Below are 20,416 nucleotides of genomic sequence, written 5' to 3'. Positions count from 1 at the left end.
TGATTTATGAGAGGTGACCAAGGAAATAGTAGTTGATATTAGAGTGAACAGCTACAGCAATATACAATATATCGGCCTAATTGGGATCTGCCAAATATCATTGATACGTAAATGGTGTCGGTTTAACGTCACAATAAGAATTTAAATCGGCGCGTCGCCGGTCGTTTCGTGGCGGCTGACCCGTCGCGATACCGCGGGTTCGCTCGCCCCGTTGCATCTTTCCGTTAATTCCTCGGTTCGTTTGACGTAAGATCCCATTAATGACCGGCACGGCGTCGGCGTCCATTTACGACACGCAATCTCAATTCGCTTGACGTGCGATCGGAAGCCTCGGAGGATTCGCATCTCTCAAAGACATACGTATGCTCATTCGTGCTCGGAGGTGTAGACGTAGAGTTAGCAACAGTTCTGAAACGGGTCGTGTAACATTGGTCGAATAGCCCCGAATCACGTCGACCCCGTGGCTAAAGATATTATTTTGGGGTGACCGTACACGTCGATTATAAGCCAATACAGGAGCTTCTCGACAGACGGACAAGTCGAGTTCCCGAGGCTCGTTCGCTAGTCCGACTTAACTCTTGTAGATAATGATATACAGTAGAGCTATACCGTATATACCCAGCACATTACGGTACAGTCGGTCCCCAACTTACGACGGGGTTAGGGACCGGCGACCGGGTCGCAAGTCGAAAATAATACCGTACATAGAAAATCTAAAACGGGTGTCAATTCTTCTTCTCGGCACCACGAGAACTCTCACTCTTACGCTTGCCAGCCATTTTAAAGGGAATTACAAACAAAAATTTTGTCGGTACACAGCGCAATCACTAACGTCGGGACTCGAAAATAGGTAATTTGACAAAATTTTGGTACAACCGAGGCGGTCGTACGTCGAGTAGGTCGTAAGTCGAGGAGTAGCTGTATTTAACTAGTGATAACAGAAAAAGTTATTTCTTTAATGTTTTGTATTTGTGTTTTAATGTTTTGTCTGTGAGTCGGTTCTCGCCTTCAACGTTTAGGTCACGAGGGAGGCTTAAATATATCTAGAAAAAAAAGTTTTTGCTCCTGCGTAAATATCACAATAGATTTGCACTGTCCTCTGTTTGGTCACAGCAGATTATGTGAAATTCGAGCGAGAGAGATTTAAATAATAAATCCCGCAAAATTGTGCGTCTCTCCCGGAAGCACGATAAGAATCCGTCGACATCGTCGCAGTTTCGTTCTACGTCGGTCACGTCCACGAAATGTAAACGCTATTGGACTGTACGAAACCGGGTATGCCGATTAAATTTTTGCTCATCCATCGCAAGAAGTTAGGTAGTTTAGATTAGATTAGGTTAGGTAGGGTTTTCAATGTTTTTTTTTAACCCTTCATGTTGAAAGTAACTTTGTTTGGAAGATTCATTGTTTTTGTTAGTGTAAGGAAATTAAGATCATATTTATTTATTAGAAAAAATCCAAATAAATACTGGTAAAATTATCGTTTTGGCCGTGCATCTATTTTCCAAAAGTCATAATCGTTCAAAATATCCATAAAAACCGTTGGAAAAAGATAATTTCAACTTTACGTAACCTATTTGAGTAATCGGTTTCTCCATGTGGTGTTAAACTATTGAGTAATGTTTATTTTTAATACAAAGTTGTTATTTGACCCGGATTCTGGGCCAAATGACCGTCGGCTATTTGACCGGGACCTGGGGGGATCGTGTGGGATTGTAGTCGGGATGGTTGGGGGCATTAAACAAGTCATTCCATTATGGTATTATTTAATTGTATAATTTCTGTTGACAAAAGGATTTAGTTTTATTTTAGATCTTTGTCAAATAACCGGCGGTTATTGTGCCGAGTACTGGTCAAATAATCCCTGCCTATAATATAATAGTTTTACAGTGTTGTGTATTATATAGGTATCTGTTACATTTCCAGGAAGCTTTAAGGACCAACAACACATCTCGGTACGACAAGTGGAGACTCAACCGTACAGACCCGTCCGGTCTCGCACACGACGCCGTTAACGGCAAACGGAGAAACGCCGCCGCCGCCGACCCGCGGGAGGTAAGACCGACGTCGTCACTTCGCGTCGGGCGTACGAGCCGAGCGTATTAGAGGACTTGTATTTAAGTGCACTTGTACAGTAATCCTATAAAAGTGGACATTTATGTAAATGATTGTGTCTAAAGTCACTTCCCATTGGTGTCGGTGGTACGGGACCTCTCAAAATTGTGGCCCAGATTCACGTTTTTCATCCAAAACCAAATTTTGAATGTGTGTTTATTTCGTTATTCTTTAAAGTACAGTGCAGTATATTAATAACTTTTAGCTTCGTTTTCAAAACATAATGTCATTGTTTATTAATTATGATTCTTTACAAATGCTGTACTACTTTTTCTGCCTGTATGTTTCAATTCAGTTTATGAAACTTTTATTTGCATAGTTTTGAAGAAGACTACAGTACTTAGTACATAGTTTAAATGTTTACATATCAACAGTGCAGTACTTTATCTTAAGTAATATTTTCAGGTACTTTCTCCATCACTGCCTAAAGTGGACCTGATGTGAACTAGAATGAAGTTGGCTGGACCTGCAGTGAAGTGGACCTGAAGCTAACTGGACCTCAAGTAGTCTGTGGTATTGTATTTAATATTGTTGTGGTACTTTGAATGTTAGGAAAGTTGTACAGGCATTCCCCAGTTTGTAAGAGTACTGTGTCTTATAAAAACCTATGGTAAATCGAATCAATATTCCTATAGACTCACATTATAAAAGCCAAGATACTTTTCTTCAATGAAAAAAGTTTCCCCCCAATTATGTAGTCTCCAAAAAGTATCGATAGATTTTCTAGCGGTAAAATTTGAAACGCTGGGTGAAAGACTTTGATGTGATCTCCAGTGCATCAGCATAAATTGGTACAGGTACATCCGGTCACTATATGAGCAACAGCCATAGACGGCGGGTAGCGAGAGAGGGAGGCATCCTCGCGTGACATACAACCGTACAGTATATGCTTTACTATAACAAGAAATCCATTAAGCTATATTAACGTATGTATCGTGCTGGGTAGAAGCAAGGCATATGTAAAGAAGCCCCTGACTGAGGATTACAATAACATGGAAATATACTTTAAATGGAAGAGTTTCGGATCACAACCGAGACGGACCTCGAGGCGAACATTTCACCGTGTCGTAGTGACGGTTTCATTCGTACCGAGCTGCAGAATATAGTCGTCGACGACACGTATGATTTATGAGAGGTGACCAAGGAAATAGTAGTTGATATTAGAGTGAACAGCTACAGCAATATACAGTATATTGGTCTAATTGGGATCTGCCAAATATTATTGATTCGTAAATAGTGTCGGTTTAACGTCACAATAAGAATTTAAATCGGCTCGTCGCCGGTCTTTTCGTGGCGGCTGATCCATCGCGATACCGCGGGTTCGCTCGCCCCGTTGCGTCTTTCCGATAATTCCTCGGTTCGTTTGACGTAAGATCCCATTAATGACCGGCACGGCGTCGGCGTCCATTTACGACACGCAATCTCAATTCGCTTGACGTGCGATCGGAAGCCTCGGAGGATTCGCATCTCTCAAAAACATACGTGTGCTCATTCGTGCTCAGAGGTGTAGACGTAGAGTTAGCAACAGTTCTGAAACGGGTCGTGTAACATTGGCCGAATAGCCTCGAAGCACGTCGACCCCGTGGCTAAAGATATTATTTTGGGGTGACCGTACTCGTCGATTATAAGCCAATACCGTATAGGAGCTCTTCGACCGACAGACGAGTCGAGCTCCCGAGGCTCGTTCGCGAGTCCGACTTAACTCTTGTAGATAATGATATACAGTAGAGCTATACCGTATATACCCAGCACATTACGGTACAGTCGGTCCCCGACTTACGACGGGGTCAGGGACCGGCGACCGGGTCGCAAGTCGAAAATGGGAAAATAATACTGTACATAGATGGGCGTCTCATTTTCTTCTCGGCACCACGAAACTCTCAATCTTACTCTTGCCGGCCATTTTAAAGGGAATTACAAATGAAAATGTTGTCGGTACACAGCGCAATCACTAATGTCTGCATTCAAAAATACATAATTTGACAACATTAAGACCAATCCCCACATGTGAAGGGACCCATACAAATTGAACATTATGGCCATTTTTCCGTATTGTATTTACTAATTTTCTACATGAACCAATAATGTGTCCAAAGACTGGACTCCCACTGTTCAAAGAATCCAAAGCTGCCCTACTATCAACAACAAAATATGCATCTTTATACCTCTTTACAACATTTTCCAATCCTACTAACATTGCATATAACTCAGCTTGTGTTGATGAAATAAAACTTCGCAACCAAAGTCCAATTTTGATGTCATCATTTCCTTGTTCTGTGTGCTGTCTTATAAGGATCCCGCACCCTGCCCTGCCACTTGACATAACTGAACCGTCACAAAAAACATGCAATGTGTTTATTTTAGGCAAATTACTAATCTTATTCCCATATAAAGCCCTTATAACTGTCCTGGTTCATGTAATGATTTCTTCATTGTGAGAGGCACTATGTCTAACTCTACTTCTCGTTCTTCCCCGGGTGGATTCTTACAACTCTTCTGAACAGCTGTACACCAGTCTGCCAGATTACATTTTTTAATAATATTTATTAATCCATTCATGTATCCTCTCTTGCCTTGCCTGCAGAAGGTCCTTTTATCTTTTAAACCATCATTTATATCTTGTACAAATTTACTCCCACTGTTCCCTCTCATTAATCGAACTGCTGCAACTGTATTAATTTCATTGACCCTCTGTGAAATGCTCTGTAACCCTAGTTCCATTTTCATTATCTCAATCATTGCATTCTTTTGACACCCTAAAATAATTCTCATTGCTTCTTTTTGCATGATCTCAAGCTTCCGTAGCCTTCCTTCACCAATACAAGAGAGGACAGGTGCTGCATAGTCTATAAGTGATCTGATGGTAGAAATACACATCATTCTCAGTATGGGTACCCCAGCACCTTTACCACAACATGCTAGAGCCTTCAAGGGCTGTAATCTTGCTCTACATTGAGTGAGGACATGATATATTTCTGCCTCTTTACTTTCACTAGTAAAGCCAATATACATTCCTAAATATTTATACTTTGACACTTTCTCAACAATTTTTCCATTTAGAAAAACGGATTCAGTTCCTCTTCCTTTACATTCACACTTGGTTTTTTCTTCATTCATAACTAAGCCCATCTTTTGAGAAAGAACACTAAAATCATTTAATGCAATCTGCAAATTTTTTACAGAGTTTCCTTGAAATAAGATGTCATCTGCATAAATGATGGTTACAACTCCTTTGGGATATTTGTGTGAGGCTATCTTGTTCATTAACACATTAAATAACATTGGACTCAATACTCCCCCTTGGGGAGTGCCTAGTTCAAGTGCTCTTTCCTCAGACAAACATCCCTGATAACATACACAGATTCTCCTTCCATGCAAGTAGTCACCTATCCAGTGTAACAACTTTCCTGATACCCCTAGAGCAACCAGTTCATTCATAACTACTTCACTGTGAGCTTTATCAAATGCTCCTTGTAAATCCACAAAAACTCTACATCTGTCTGCATCATTTGATAAACATTTTATAACACAGTCTGAAGTACATTTCCCTTCCAAAAAACCAAATAAATTACAAGATAGATTTTCCCCCACAATATATACAAGCCTATTTAATAATACTCTCTCCATCATCTTGGAAAAACAAGATGTTAAAGACACTGGCCTGTATCCACCAGTTGCCTTAGGGAAAGGAATAACTATCGCTTTCTTCCATTCTGTTGGTAATCTACCCTCTGCATAGCTCATGTTGAATAAATCTAATAATGGACTATTTTCCATACCAACTAAGCAGTTCCAAATTTCATATGTCACACCATCTTCGCCTGGTGCTGTAGATTTTCCTTTTTTAACAGCATCTTGAGTAATATCTACACATGTTACATCACAAATATTTAGAGCTGATGAAATAAATCTTTTTCTTTCATTTTGCCACTCATCTAATGCTTCTATTGTCCTGTTAGGCAGGGAGGCAACACTAGCAGCTTTAGCCCATTTGTCAACCAGTTTATTAGCTTCTTCCTCTGGATGAGGATGGCTAATAAAATTACTCCTTTTTCCTCTAATTTTGTGAATATCCTGCCATATTTCTTTGAGATTTTTACTCTCCCCAATGTGCTGTGCAAAATCTTGCCAATATTTCTCCCTTGCCTCCTTCCTAGCCTGCCCACATATTTTGGCTATATCCATGAAGATTTCCCTATCTTCTTCTCTTCTACCATTCTTTACCCAATCTTTATGTGCTGCCCTTAACATTTGTGTCCATCCCTTCAACATTTTGTCATTGGTATAGCAGTGTTTCCTAGCCCCATGTCTCTTATCATTTATTTTTTTCTGTGTTGACTTAGTCAAATATATTTCTATCTCCCCAACTAAGTCATTATAAAAGCTATCCATACAGACTTGTGTATAATTTCTATACCATTTCTCTATATTTTAGGTAAACACTTCTGTGTCATCCTTGTTTAGTTTCAATCTCTTCCTCCTATATCTCACCTGTCTCTTCCCTAATGGTAATTGAACATACACAACAAAATGGTCGCTGACTAGCTCCCTTATCATCTCACATTCTCCCTGGACTCCCTGACTGCTTATCATGCAAGCATAGTCTAACCTTCCTCCTTTAATATGAGTCACTTCCTTATTTCCTAACAAGTAAGAATCTGGGTGATCTTGTAAAAATTGCCAAAATTTTATACCATTTCTATTAATTCTCCCCATTGTTTCGAGTCTTGGATGTCGAGCATTAAAATCTCTTACAGCCAAAGTTGAGTCCAAAAACATGCAATCTGGTAAGAAGTTGAGGTCAAAACAGCATCCAGAAATATACAAATTTGCTATGTTCAGTTCTCCTTCCTTCAAATATAACTTTATACAGACACTTTCTATTCCTTGTACTCTACTCGGGTTTCCAACTAGTTCTGCTGGTATGGAATTCTTAATGTATGTTGAGACCCCTCTTATACCTTTACTAGATAGTTTAAGCAGGTCGCCTTTCCTGTCCCTGTAACGGGCCGCGTTTTCTCTTTTCAATAATTTACCATCCAGCTACTGTTTTCTGTTAGTATTCTATTTACTCATATACTTATTTGTTCTATGTAGCATTCCTCCAATGAGTACCCTGTTTAATATACTTATTCTCCTTCCATTCTTTACATATATATATTTATTCTTATATGTTCTTTACCTCTATATACCTTATATTCTTATATGTTCTTATATAAGTAACTCTTATGCTTCTCCACTTATGTTTTCCAAGTCAAGGTTCTTTCTTTTCATTTCCTTTCATATAGATTGTATTTTCAGTTTCAATGTTCTTACCTTTCTGAAGTATACTTTGTTTTATGTCTTTCTTATACATGGGTTAGTCTGGGGAACCATGTGATTCTTTGTATAACACGTTTTATACTTACAAGGGGTAGCTGCCACCACCCAGACTTTTCATTATATAACAGAACTCATGGAAGGGTTTTGGGTAGTGTGGTAGATGTATAGGCACGTGAGTAAGTATTATTTTCTGGGAACCAATGTTTAGAAGGAGTAGAGTGGTGATACTCAGATTACTAACTCAATATTTATTAATACAGTGAGTGGAGAAGATGCATCTTAGATTCACTCAGGCTAAACAGAACCGAAATTAACTTATTAATTCATCAAACACTTCAAGAACTTATTACCTCATTAAACACCTCCAAATATTCATTACTTTATTGGATACTGTTGTAGTATTTCTGTGACAAGTAAGATTTAGCAATGCTTACACACTGTCAATAACCCTGGACCCGCAGGTCTTACTTTAACAAGGAACAAATTACCTTCTCAATTCGTGGTTAGAACCTCATACTCTCAGGTTATTCTTTCATGGGTACTACAGATGAATACATAACACATTGGACTAACTCCACAATTATAGTAACATACAATACCTCCTGTTAGTTTGCAAGGAACAACCTGGTACCTTGAACTCTCATTCAGTGGTTCAATACTTAACCTGGGATGACTATATTTCTGCTAGTCATCCCTAAGCATGGATATTAATACGGCTCCATACATATAACCAAGAACAGTGGGTAGACCGTGATCATATGACGGAGTCAGTAGGCCAGAGTTGTTTACAGGCTCGCTCGCTAGCTCGGAGCGCCTGGCCCAGGAAAAGTTGACTGTGGCGGTGGGCCGTGGCGTCTGCCAAGGAATCTCGCCCTGGGATTCTCATCTCGCCACCTTAAAGACGTCTTAAGGCTAGCTAGATCCAGGATTAATATTTACACATTTTATATCCTTTCCAATCAGATTCTTTAAGAAGGCCCAATCCTCCTGCACAGATTCCCATTTCCTCAAAAGTTTTTCTTTATCAGCATCTTTACACTTTACCAACACCTTTTTAAAACTTTCAGTTGTTGCTCCCTGCGCTACACAATCCTTTATTTTCCTCTCCTTCCCTGTAATACTTATTTTAAGCACTGAATTTTTCAAAGGCTTGAGCTCTTCACTTTCCTCTTTCCTTTTTAATTCTACATTATTCACAGCTTTGTTTTCCCTTTCTTTATTTATCACTGTATCAAGTCTTTTCTCTATCACTTCTATTTTCTGACCTAACTTTTGCAAAAGCTGAAACATCTTAAGCACCTCTTCTCCCAGAATTTCTTGCACAGTTTTATCACTAACCTGGAGGGCTGCACCACTACTCTCACTTGCTACTTGTTTATTACTCTGTTTGTTTCTGGCATCAACAACGCTTCCGGCCGCAAGCGCAGTCCTTATCCTTCTTGAATCTTCATGCCAGGCATTCTCAGGAATCACTGTCTGTGTGTTCTCCTGCTGTCTTGTCACTGTCAGACCACAGCGTACTTCCTCAGTGTTCTCTGAATAATTCCTTTGTTGGTCACTTCTCATACGTGGCCTCATCTCGCATGCAATTGAACTAGCATTGAGAGTTTTACCACACTTACAACAACAACAAGGCTTCACTTTCTCTCCTGCTTTGATCTTGTCCTTACAGTTGCTAGATTCGTGCCTCTTCCCACAGAATCTACAACGTGGGTCCAGTTGACAGCTCCAGGCCTTATGTCCCCATCTGCAACACTTGAGACACATTATTGGTCCCCCCACATATAGTGCCACCTTCCTATACCCTGCTCCTGTGATGAACACTTTCTCTGGAACCTTTCCTCTCATTAGAGCAATAACCTGGCTTCTCTCATCGCCCCTTATTAAATGCCTCTTGACCCAAACAAATCTTTCGTCATCCAATAAGTATTCTGGGTCTAGTATTACAGGGTACCTGAAGATTATAACCTTTGTAAGTAGTATGTCGCTCTCCTCTGGCAAAACCATCAGTAATCCCTTGTACCCAACAGTTGTCAACATTTCCACAGCCTGTAAAATAAGGCTTGTGTGTGCCTTCTTTCAAAAGAGGCTCAAAGCTGCGATGCTCCCGTCCTAGTTGTACTGCCCATTTTAATTTTTCAAGGAAGGTCATCGGGCATGACTGGAAAAATTAATCTCTTCCTGACACGACCAACTTCACCTTGTGTGTGTGTTCTTGTCTGCTTCCTTCAAATTCCATACTTTGCTCTGTTCTTGATCCATTCTCCACTATCTCCTTTCTGTTATTTCCATTATTATTACCACCCACACACGTTTTTTGTCCTAGATGATTTTGTCTCTTCTCCTCTCTCACTTCTTTGCTTTCACTGTCCTCATGCCAGCTTGTCTCCCTCATTGTTTTAGAATTTTCTTTCTTATTCACTACCTCTTGTTGTAGCTGTATTTTCTCACTTTCGAACTTCCCTTGTGCTTCATCACTCTTATTAGACTCATCACTACTCAACTCAAGGTCTTCAAGAACTTCGTCCAATACTATCTTTTCTTTACTCTTCCATGTAGAGTTCTTAAGCGAAAATTCACTTTCCGTGGGGCAATGTTGACATCCCACAACACCCAGCCAGGAGTGATGGGACCCCGAGCAGTTATTTTTGTAAGGTAAACAGTAAGTTCCCAACACTAAAGTTGCTTGACGATACTTATCTTATCCTCGGGTCCTTATACACAAGTAGGTAAGTCTATATATCCTTCAGTTAATGTAATAAGCTCGAAAACATCCCAAATTTGTGAGCTAGCGCTCACAGCTGTGTTTACCGGACCAAAAAAATGGCCGCTCCGTCGTATGTCGAGTAGGTCGTAAGTCGAGGAGTAGCTGTATTTAACTAATGATAACAGAAAAAGTTATTTCTTTAATGTTTTGTTTTTGTGTTTTAATGTTTTGTCTGTGAGTCGGTTCTCGTCTTCAACGTTTAGGTCACGAAGGAGGCTTAAATATATCTAGAAAAAAAGTTTTTGCTCCTGTGTAAATATCATAATAAATTTGCACTGTCCTCTGATTGGTCACAGCAGAGAGATTTAAATAATAAATCCTGCAAAATTGTGCCTCTCTCCCGGCAGCACGATAAGAATCCGTCGAGATCGTCGCAGTTTCGTTCTACGTCGGTCGCGTCCACGAAATGTAAACACTATTGGACGCGTACGAAACCGGGTATGCCGATTCGGTTTTTGTTGGTCCATCGCAAGAAGTTAGGTAGTTTAGATTAGGTTAGGTAGGGTTTTCAATGTTGTTTTTTTAACCCTTCATGTTGAAAGTCTAACTCACTTTGGAAGATTCATTGTTTTTGTTAGTGTAAGGAAATTAAGATCATATTTATTTATTAGAAAAAATCCAAGTAAAAACTGGTAAAACTATCGTTTTGGCCGTGCAGCTATTTTCCGAAGGTCATAAAAGTTGAAAATACATCAAAAACCATTGGAACAAGATTATTTCAACCTAACCTAACCTATTTGAGTAATCAGTTTCTCCACGTGGTACTAAACAAACAAGTGCCTTTATTATAAGTGTACGAAGATGTTATTTGACCACGATTCTGGGCCAAATAACCGTCGGCCATTTGACCGGGACCTGCGGGGATCGTATAGGATTGTAGTCGGGATGGTTGGGGGCATTAAACAAGTCATTACATTATGGTATTATTTAATTGTATAATTTCTGTTGACAAAAGGATTTAGTTTTATTTTAGATCTCTGTCAAATAAGCGGCGGTTATTGTGCCGAGTACCGGTCAAATAATCCCTGCCTATAATATAAGAGTTTTACAGTGTTGTGTATTATATAGCTATTGGTCACATTTCCAGGAAGCTTCAAGGACCAACAACACATCTCGGTACGACAAGTCGAGACTCGACCGTACAGACCCGTCCGGTCTCGCACACGACGCCGTTAACGGCAAACGGAGAAACGCCGCTGGGAGGTAATACCGACGTCGTCACTTCACGTCGTGTCACTGGGCGTACGAGCCGAGTGTATTAGAGTACAGGTTGTACCTCTCTAGTCCGGCATTCTGTGATCCGGAACGATTTTAGTTTGTCCAATAGGTAGATAGGCAGCTTTTTTTTTTTTTTAATCTTGATTATTATTATTATTATTATTATTATTATTATTACAGGAGTATTAAATTTTTGCCCCTCAGGCCCCAATGTGGGTCAGTGACCTATGCCCGGGTGGGCTAATCCCCGTAAAAAAACAACAACGACAAAGCCGGGGGAAATTAAGGTTTGTTTACATCCGGCAGCTCTCTCTCTGTGCTTGTCTATACAGAGCATAACATTTAACCCTTCAATATATATTCTAGCAGTAAATAAGTGTTGCTTTCATATTCTTAAGTAGAGTAACGACGACATGTTTTCACGTGTGCGCACTTACATACGCTCAGTTTCACTTTTTTTTTTACCATTGATGGTTAGCTACTTATATTGTTCCATTTATTAACATTAAATAACATTACTTCAAACAAGCATATTAATTTTTTTACATTAATTTTACTACAGCTACAATCAGGGTCTAATTTTCTTCAGTTTTATATGTAGAACCAATCTGTCACCGGTTTTGTAAGCTTTAACAAAAACAATGCCGGCAGCCGTCTCGTCTCGTCGCGCGTTTTAATATTACACGTATTAGTAATAAATTGTATTGTTGATTTTGCACACACAAACATTAATTCAATAAAAACAAATTCAGAAACATTAATTAAAATATATATGAACAGTAAATAAGTGTTGCTTTCACATTCTTACGTAAAGTAATGACGATACGTTTTCACGCGTGCGCACTCGCATACGCGATCTCTGTTTTTCTTTACCATTATCGTTAGCTACTTCTATTGTTCCATTTATTAACATTACTTAAAAGAACCATATTAATTTTTCTACAGCTACAACCAGGGTCTTATTTTCTTCAGTTTTATACGTAGAACCAGTCAGTCACCGGTTTTGTAATCGACGAAAACGGTGCCGTCTCATTTCCTCGCGTTTTAATATTGAGCGTATTATTAATGAATTGTATTGCTCATTTTGCACACACTAACATTAATTCAATCCAAAAGACTTTCAGTAATAAATAATAACGAATCTTTCGTACATAAGAGAAATAACGCCGTTTACACGATCGTGCACGTCGTCCGAACGTCGGCGGGCCATTCAAACCCGTCGAAATTTGAGTTTCCGCCGTCAAAAGTTTTAAATGTGTCGGCTTTTTTTGTGCGTTCAAATAGAAAACGTCGAATTAAAAACTCGCGAAATTTGAGAAGGTACTGTACGACATTTAACCCTTCAATATGTCTTCAAAGAGACCACGAAGCAGAGAAAGTGGTGCTAGTGCTTCCAAGTGTAAACAGAAGTCACTATCTGTCCAGGAAGAGGGCGAATTTCCACGGTCGGGAAATTTCCGGCGTCCGGCACCGGTCGGGTCCCGTGGTTGCCGGACCGGAGAGGTACAACCTGTACTTGTATTTCAGTACACTTGTACAGTAATCCTATAAAAGTGGGCATTTATGTAAATGTTTGTGCGTAAGGTCGCGTCCCATTGGCGTCGGCGGTACGCGACACTTCCAAAATATGGCCCAGATTCACGTTTTTCATCCCATACCCAATTTTGAATGTGTGTTTATTTCGTGGTTCTTTAAAGTACAGTACAGTATATTAATAACTTTAACTTTCGTTTTCAAAACATAATGTCATTGTTTATTAATTATGATACTCTATAAATGCTGTGGTACTCTAAATACTTTTTTCTACTTATATGAATCAGTTGAGTTGAGTAAACTTTTATTTGCATAGTTTTGAAGAAGACTACAGGACATAGTTTAAATTTTTACATATCAACAGTGCAGTACTTTATCTTAAGTAATATTTTCAGGCACTTTCTCCAACACTGCCTACAGTGGACCTGATGTGAACTAGAATGAAGTTGGCTGGACATAAAGTTTACTGGACCTCAAATAGTCTGTGGTATTGTATTTAATATTGTTGTGGTACTTTGAATGTTAGGAAAGTTGTACAGGCATTCCCCAGTTTATAAGAGTACTGTGTCTTATAAAAACCTATGGTAAATCGAATCACTATTCCTATAGACTCACATTATAAAAGCCAAGATACTTTTCTACAACGAAAACAGTTCCCCCCAAATTATGTACGGTCCCCCAAAAAGTATCGATTGAATTTTCTAGCGGTAAAATTTGAAACTCTAGATGAAATACTTTGCTGTGATCCCCAGTGCATCAGCATAAGTTGGTACAGGTACATCCGGTCACTATATGAGCAATAGCCGTAGACGGCGGGTAGCGAGGGAGTCGTCCTCGTGTGACATACGACCGTACGGTATATGCTTTACTATAACAAGAAATTCATTGAGCTATATTAATGTATGTATCGTGCCGGTTAGAAGCGAGGCCCCGACCGAGGATTACAAAAATATCGGAATATACATTAAACGGAAGAGTTTTGGAACGTCACGAGCTAGACCGAGACGGACCTCGGGGCATACGTTTCGCCACCGCGTCGTAGCGACGGTTTTATTCGTACCGAGATGCACAATGTAGTCGTCGACGACACGTCTGATTTTTGAGGAGTGACGGAGCAAATAGTAGTTGATATTAGAGTGAACAGGTACAGCAATATACAATATATTGGTCTAAATGGGATCTGCCAAATATTATCGATACGTAAATGGCGTCGGTTTAACGTCAAAATAGGATTTTAATCGGCGCGTCGCCCGTCGTTTAGCGGCGGGTAACCCATCGCGATGCCCGAGGGTTCGCTCGCCCCATTGTGCCGAGTTATTCGAGCGTTGCGCGTACCCTCGTCGCGAAGGCTAATAATAGCGCCTCTCTCCCCGTTGTGTCTTTCCGATAATTCCTCGGTTCATTTGACGTACGATCCCGGTAATGACCGGCTCGGCGTCCGTTTACGACACGCAATCCAAATTCGCGCTACGTGCGATGCGAATCCTCGGAGGATTTGCATCTTTCAAAAACACATACAGTCGTGCGCCGGTTAACATCCGATAGCATATACAGTCGGCCCTTAACATTCGCTGGGGTTAGGTAACAGAGATACCCGTGAATGTTAAAAATCCGTGTACTATTGCTACCCCCCCCCCCCTAAAAAATCCCTGGCCCCCCATGTCCTTATTTACCGTATATACCTGTGTGTAGTTTGAGTTTTTAAGACCAAATTATTTGGCAAAAATTGGGGGTCGACCTCTAAACGGGTAATAGTTTCGTTAGGTTGAAAAATATTTACCAGTAAACAATGGAAACGATGCACCAACACACCACCCGCTGTGAGTGTCGGTACAGTTGCCAGGGCAGATCTGTTGCGAGCCCAAAGTAGCCAAATCCATGGTATGGTAGCACAGGACGATGTAAAACAAAGTATTCATTTATTAAAGTTAATTTATAGATACTGGACATAAATGTTTGTTCATTACATTTGAAACATCAATCTTTGTTAATTAAATTTGAAACAAGAGAAAACTACGATACTGGATTTTCATTAAAATATTACATCACAAGTATATTTTACCTTAACTGTGACTGAATGAATATATTCTCGGAAATAAATATGGAAATGTAATATTTTTGCTGGAATGACGTACATATTATAGTGGGAAGTGGGATAAAATCATGAGGAAAGACTTTCGCTTTCTTTCGTTGTTCAAAATATTTTACCGTAATCGCTTTTCGAATGGTTTTCAGTTAAAAAACTGTTGTACTCGTACTGTATTACAATAATATTCTATCCTATCATTAGCCTTATAATCCCACAACTGAAAACCATTCGAAAAGCGATTACGGTAACATCTTTTGAACGAAAGAAAGCGAAAGTCATTGCTTTCGTCACTTTCCACTGTAATACGTACATCATTTCAGCAAAAATATTACATTTCCATCTTCTCAGAAATAAATGGTAGTTTTGTTGAAAGGTAATGTACAGTATTTAACATTAAAATGCAAAAATAGCTATAAAAACAATTAATACACCCGTAATGTACTGGCTGGCATCTCCACTCGTCCCTGCTCCCGCCAGTCACCACTCCTCCCCGCTCTATCCCTCCGCCTCCTCCACATCGTCACTACTGTTGTATTACAATAATATTCTATCCTAATTGACTTGAATAAATACTACGATACCATATTTCTGAATATTTTCATTAAAATCAATCCAAATCATTTTCCTTGCCATCGTCTGCAGCACCACACAGCTTCTCCCAGTCCTCTCCTTGAACGGGGCCAGAGGGTACGTGTTTTTCGAATCGTTTTCAATTAAAAAAATGTTACATCACATGTATATTTTACCTAAACTGCGCCTGAATGAATATATTCTTGGAAATAAATAGAAATTTTGCTGAAACGTGATGTATTTCAATGTAAAATAGGAAATAAATAGTAATTTTGCTGAAACGTGATGTATTTCAATGTAAAATAGGATAAAATACATGACGAAAACAAAAGACTTCACCTAACCTTGCAATGTTCAAGAGATGTTACTCATTTTTTTAATAGTTTTCGGTTACAGAAATGAAATATTTTTGCTGAAATGACGTAAGTATTACAGTGGAATGTGGGACAAAATCGTGACGAAAACAATGACTTTCGCTTTCTTTCGTTCAAAAGATGTTACCGTAATCGCTTTTCGAATGGTTTTCAGTTAAAAAACTGTTGTATTACAATAATATTCTATCCTAATTCACTTGTGATGCAACAGTTTTTTAACTGAAAACCATTCGAAAAGCGATTACGGTAAAATATTTTGAACAACGAAAGAAAGCGAAAGTGTTTCGTCATGATTTTATCCCACTTCCCACTATAATATGTACGTCATTCCAGCAAAAATATTACATTTCCATATTTATTTCCGAGAATATATTCATTCAGTCACAGTTAAGGTAAAATATACTTGTGATGTAATATTTTAATGAAAATCCAGTATCGTAGTTTTTTCTTGTTTCAAATTTAATTAACAAAGATTGATGCTTGAAATGTAATGAACAAAAATTTATGTCCAGTATCTACGAGTTAACTTTAATGAATGAATACTTTGTTTTACATCGTCCTGTGCTACCATACCATGGATTTGGCTACTTTGGGCTCGCAAGAGATCTGCCCTGGCAACTGTACCGACACTCACAGCTGGTGGTGTGTTGGTGCATCGTTTCCATTGTTTTCTGGTAGTTACTGGTAAATATTTTTCAACCTAACGAAACTATTACCCGTTAAGAGGTCGACCCCCAATTTTTGCCAAATAATTTTGTCTTAAAAACTCGAACTACACACAGGTATATACGGTAAATAAGGACATGGGGGGGCCAGGGATTGTTTTTTGGGGGGGGGTAGCAATAGTACACGGATTTTTAACATTCACGGGTATCTCTGTTACCTAACCCCCGCGAATGTTAAGGGCCGACTGTACTTCAATTACTTCAATGTACAGAATATTCCTCTGGCGGGGCAATCCGCGTATTTGCGAATCCGTGAATGCTAAACCCGCGTATGTGAAAGGCCGACCGTACGTCCGTGCCCCCCCTCGAAAAAACACTTCCGTGATGCCTGCTGGACCACCACTCCAAGACCCCCCTGATGGAGACACGACGATCCTTCCCGTACTGGCTAGATGTTATGTGTTAAAGGAATATCATTCCTTAGGCTTTAGTAAGCATTTTCCTCCAGGTGTAATGTTAACCTACATCTATTGAGGATAAAATCTTTCACCTACAAATTGACAATAACACATTTGCTGTAATCGGACATATCTAGTTGCCTCAACAATTGCAACCCTAGTTGCAATTTGAAATTCTGTGTCATTACTGAGGAATAACGAAGTCTCTGGTGCACTGCACTCTAAGATTAAGAGAAAATGGACTCGGGCATCCCGAAGGGAGAGAAAACGGACTTCCACGACGGGAGACTCGAGCACTAACACGTGCCACTCATACCGAGAGACTTGACAAGTTTTACCGACCATTAGTGATGTACGTTATCTAGTGAATTTAGTCAATATTGTACAGTATAAGTATACTGCAATTACAGCGGTCCCTCGGTTAACAATGGACCCGAGTGCAAACCCTTACTGTACGTGTACTAAACGATTACGGTACTTAAATTGTTATGTCTATGGCAAATATAGATTGTTTACACAGATATTCAAATACTATCTTACAAGTTATATTCACCCAGGTCGTTTGGGTGGCAAATTATGAGAAGAGCTTAGTCACTCTTAAGTAATGATAAATAAACACTCGGGCCTTCAGCGCCAACTGTCAAATCTTATCTCAAATAAATAAAGACATTGTCACCTCACTTCCCCCCCCTGCTCGCTGGCTACCTCCCTCCTTGTGTTCCCAGACAAAACATTGGTGATAACTTTATGCTTTAAGGTGTTTATTTTATATAATATCTCAGACTAAAGTTAGGGGATTACAATTTGCATAGCTGGAATCCTTGCAAGACAGCCAATAATTTGAATATAAACATTATATATATACTGTATTTTGTTGAAGATATAAAAATTGTAGTACATTTTATAATATAAAGTTTTTCAACTGTATTTTTGGGTAGATTTATATCAATTTCTTCATCCATTTACATGCAGACACCACAATAAAAGAAACGTAAAAGAAATAAACGACCTCGGTGCAAAGCCGGAGCATTGTTGTACTAATTTGATTACGGTACAAAAATTGTTATGTCCGGTGCAAATTACAGCATGTTTATATTCAAATTAATCAGTATGTTACAAGAATCCCAGCAATGTTAATTATATTGTACCAGGTCATTTCACTGGCATTTTAAAATGAGAGAAGCTTAGTAGGACTGTTAAATAAACTCACAGAGACCTTCGGCTCAAACTGTCAAACATCTCCTCTTAACTCTCTCCCCCATCTGTTGAGCCAGGGTTTTAGGCTTACAGTTTTTATCTTACATAATATTTCAGACTAAAGTTAGGAGATTATAATTTGCATTGCTGGAATCCTTGCAAGACAGCCAATAATTTGAATGTTAACGTCATATATTTTGCTCGAGAGATAAAAATTGTTGTACGTTAGTGTACAGTACTGTAGTACATTTTATATTATAAAGTTTTTGAACTGTATTTTTGGGTAGATTTACATCAATTTCTTCATTTATTTTCATGCACACAGCATACTAAAAGAAATAATTGACCTTAGTGCAAAGCTGGAGTTTTGTTGTACTAATTTGATTTGGGTACTAAAATTGTTATGTCTAGTGGAAATTATAGCATGTTTATATACAAATTAATCAGTATGTTACAAGAATCCCAAGAATGTTAATTATATTCACCCGGGTCATTTCCCGGCCGGGAAAAAATGCGCCACAGACCCGGGCGCCAACCGTCGGTGTCGCCGGGCTTTATCTTAAGTAATATCACAGACAAAAGTTAGAATTTAATTTGCATTGCTAAAATCGTTACAAGACGGCTAATAATTTTAACATAAACGTTGTATATTTTGCACAAGAGAAAAAAATTTGTAGCCCTTTGTAATAAAATTAGTTACAACTAAAATTTGTATGTGAACTATAGCATGTTTATATTCAAAGTAATCACAATTTTATAAGAATTCCAGCAATGTTAATTATATTCTTCCAAGTCAGTTTAGTGATATTTCATAAGAGAAAACCTGAAAGTCACTGTTAAGGACAGATAAATAAATAAGCTCTAGACCTTGGCATCAACTGTCAAACCGATAACCCTCCTCCCCATCTTGCCGCGAATCCGATCACGAGTAAACGGGCCATTTCGCGTCTCGTAATTTTAGCCGCGTCGATTTACGAGCGTCCGTTTTAACGCGATACTACAAAAACGATGTTTTGTAGGAGATGGGCCGAGGTGCATTTGGGTATATTGGGTCTTTTTAGTATTTTGTGTTAGTCTCGAGTACCAAAGTAAATTGTTCCATTGAAACCACTTTAATTGAGTCCAAATTTGGTTTAAAGCTATTAGCTCTCTAGGAATGCGCCTCGCGTCACCGACGCGTACGCGGGACCGGTAACAATTTTACGTAAACGCGTCGACGACGTAATATTCGACAATGCTGTCGGGTCGTCGACGTGCCGTTTCTTCGTTTAGTAAATAGTCGTGGCGATTTTTGTCGCGCGCGTGTCCGTCGACGGGCACGCCGAGGGCGGTCCGTCCGCGGATGCGGGCCCGCTCGAGATTCGGCCCGTATTGCGCAGTCGTACGGTCCGTCGTCGTTTGCGAGAAGTACTCGTTTACGTAGTCTCGCGTGCAGTATATTGCATTTTCTAGCAATAGACTAGTTACGATCGTAGATTAGTTCCATCACGTAGGGTATCGTCTCGCCGTCGGCCCGGGACACACCTCCGGCCACTCGACACTCTGCTTACCGGTACACGACACAAATTAAAAATGATCAACACGATATTTTACGAGGGCATTATGATTGATTTATAATACCCTATGCAATGGTTGTATAGATGTAGTGCAGTATAATTATTAAATGCAGGCAGCATTCACATCACAAACTTAACCCACAGAAGAAGTCGCCTCGGGCAGCGGAAGCGCGATCCGGGAGAAGGACACGAAGAACGACCGTAGATCGTCGCTCCGGAGACGGGTCGGCGAGTGCCGCTCTCCGACGCGAGACGATCGTCGAGAATAACCTACGTGTTTTTCTATTTTTATGGATGCTATTTTAAGGATAACTAAAGCTCAGTCAACGGTTATTTTAGCTTAAGGTCATATTATACGTGTATTTGTAATGTACAGTATTTCATTGAGTAAGAATGCTAAAACTTGCCCGGCGGTCGACCCCCAAAACAACTGCGGCGACCCGCTCCGGCACTCGAGAAGACGGAAGCTCCGAGTACACGACGTTAAAGATTAACGGATAGTTTGACGACTATACCACCCCTTGTTCCCTCTACCTCCAGCTAAATGTATCC

General features: G+C 39.5%; 1 long non-coding RNA gene across 1 annotated transcript; it reads left to right on the top strand.

The window, feature by feature from the left end:
- Window positions 1–1,754: 1,754 nt before the first annotated feature.
- Window positions 1,755–14,565, top strand: LOC121854636. The gene is made up of 4 exons (XR_006086608.1): window positions 1,755–2,055; window positions 2,521–2,628; window positions 11,292–11,407; window positions 13,351–14,565. It is a non-coding gene; the product is annotated as an uncharacterized LOC121854636 (long non-coding RNA).
- The last annotated feature ends 5,851 nt before the right edge of the window (window positions 14,566–20,416 follow it).

Source organism: Homarus americanus, unplaced genomic scaffold (genome assembly GCF_018991925.1).
Source record: "Homarus americanus isolate GMGI-L3 unplaced genomic scaffold, GMGI_Hamer_2.0 scaffold48522, whole genome shotgun sequence".
NCBI lineage: Eukaryota > Metazoa > Arthropoda > Malacostraca > Decapoda > Nephropidae > Homarus > Homarus americanus.
Note: the sequence above shows the minus strand (reverse complement) of the source record. Positions and strands in the feature narration are given on the sequence as shown.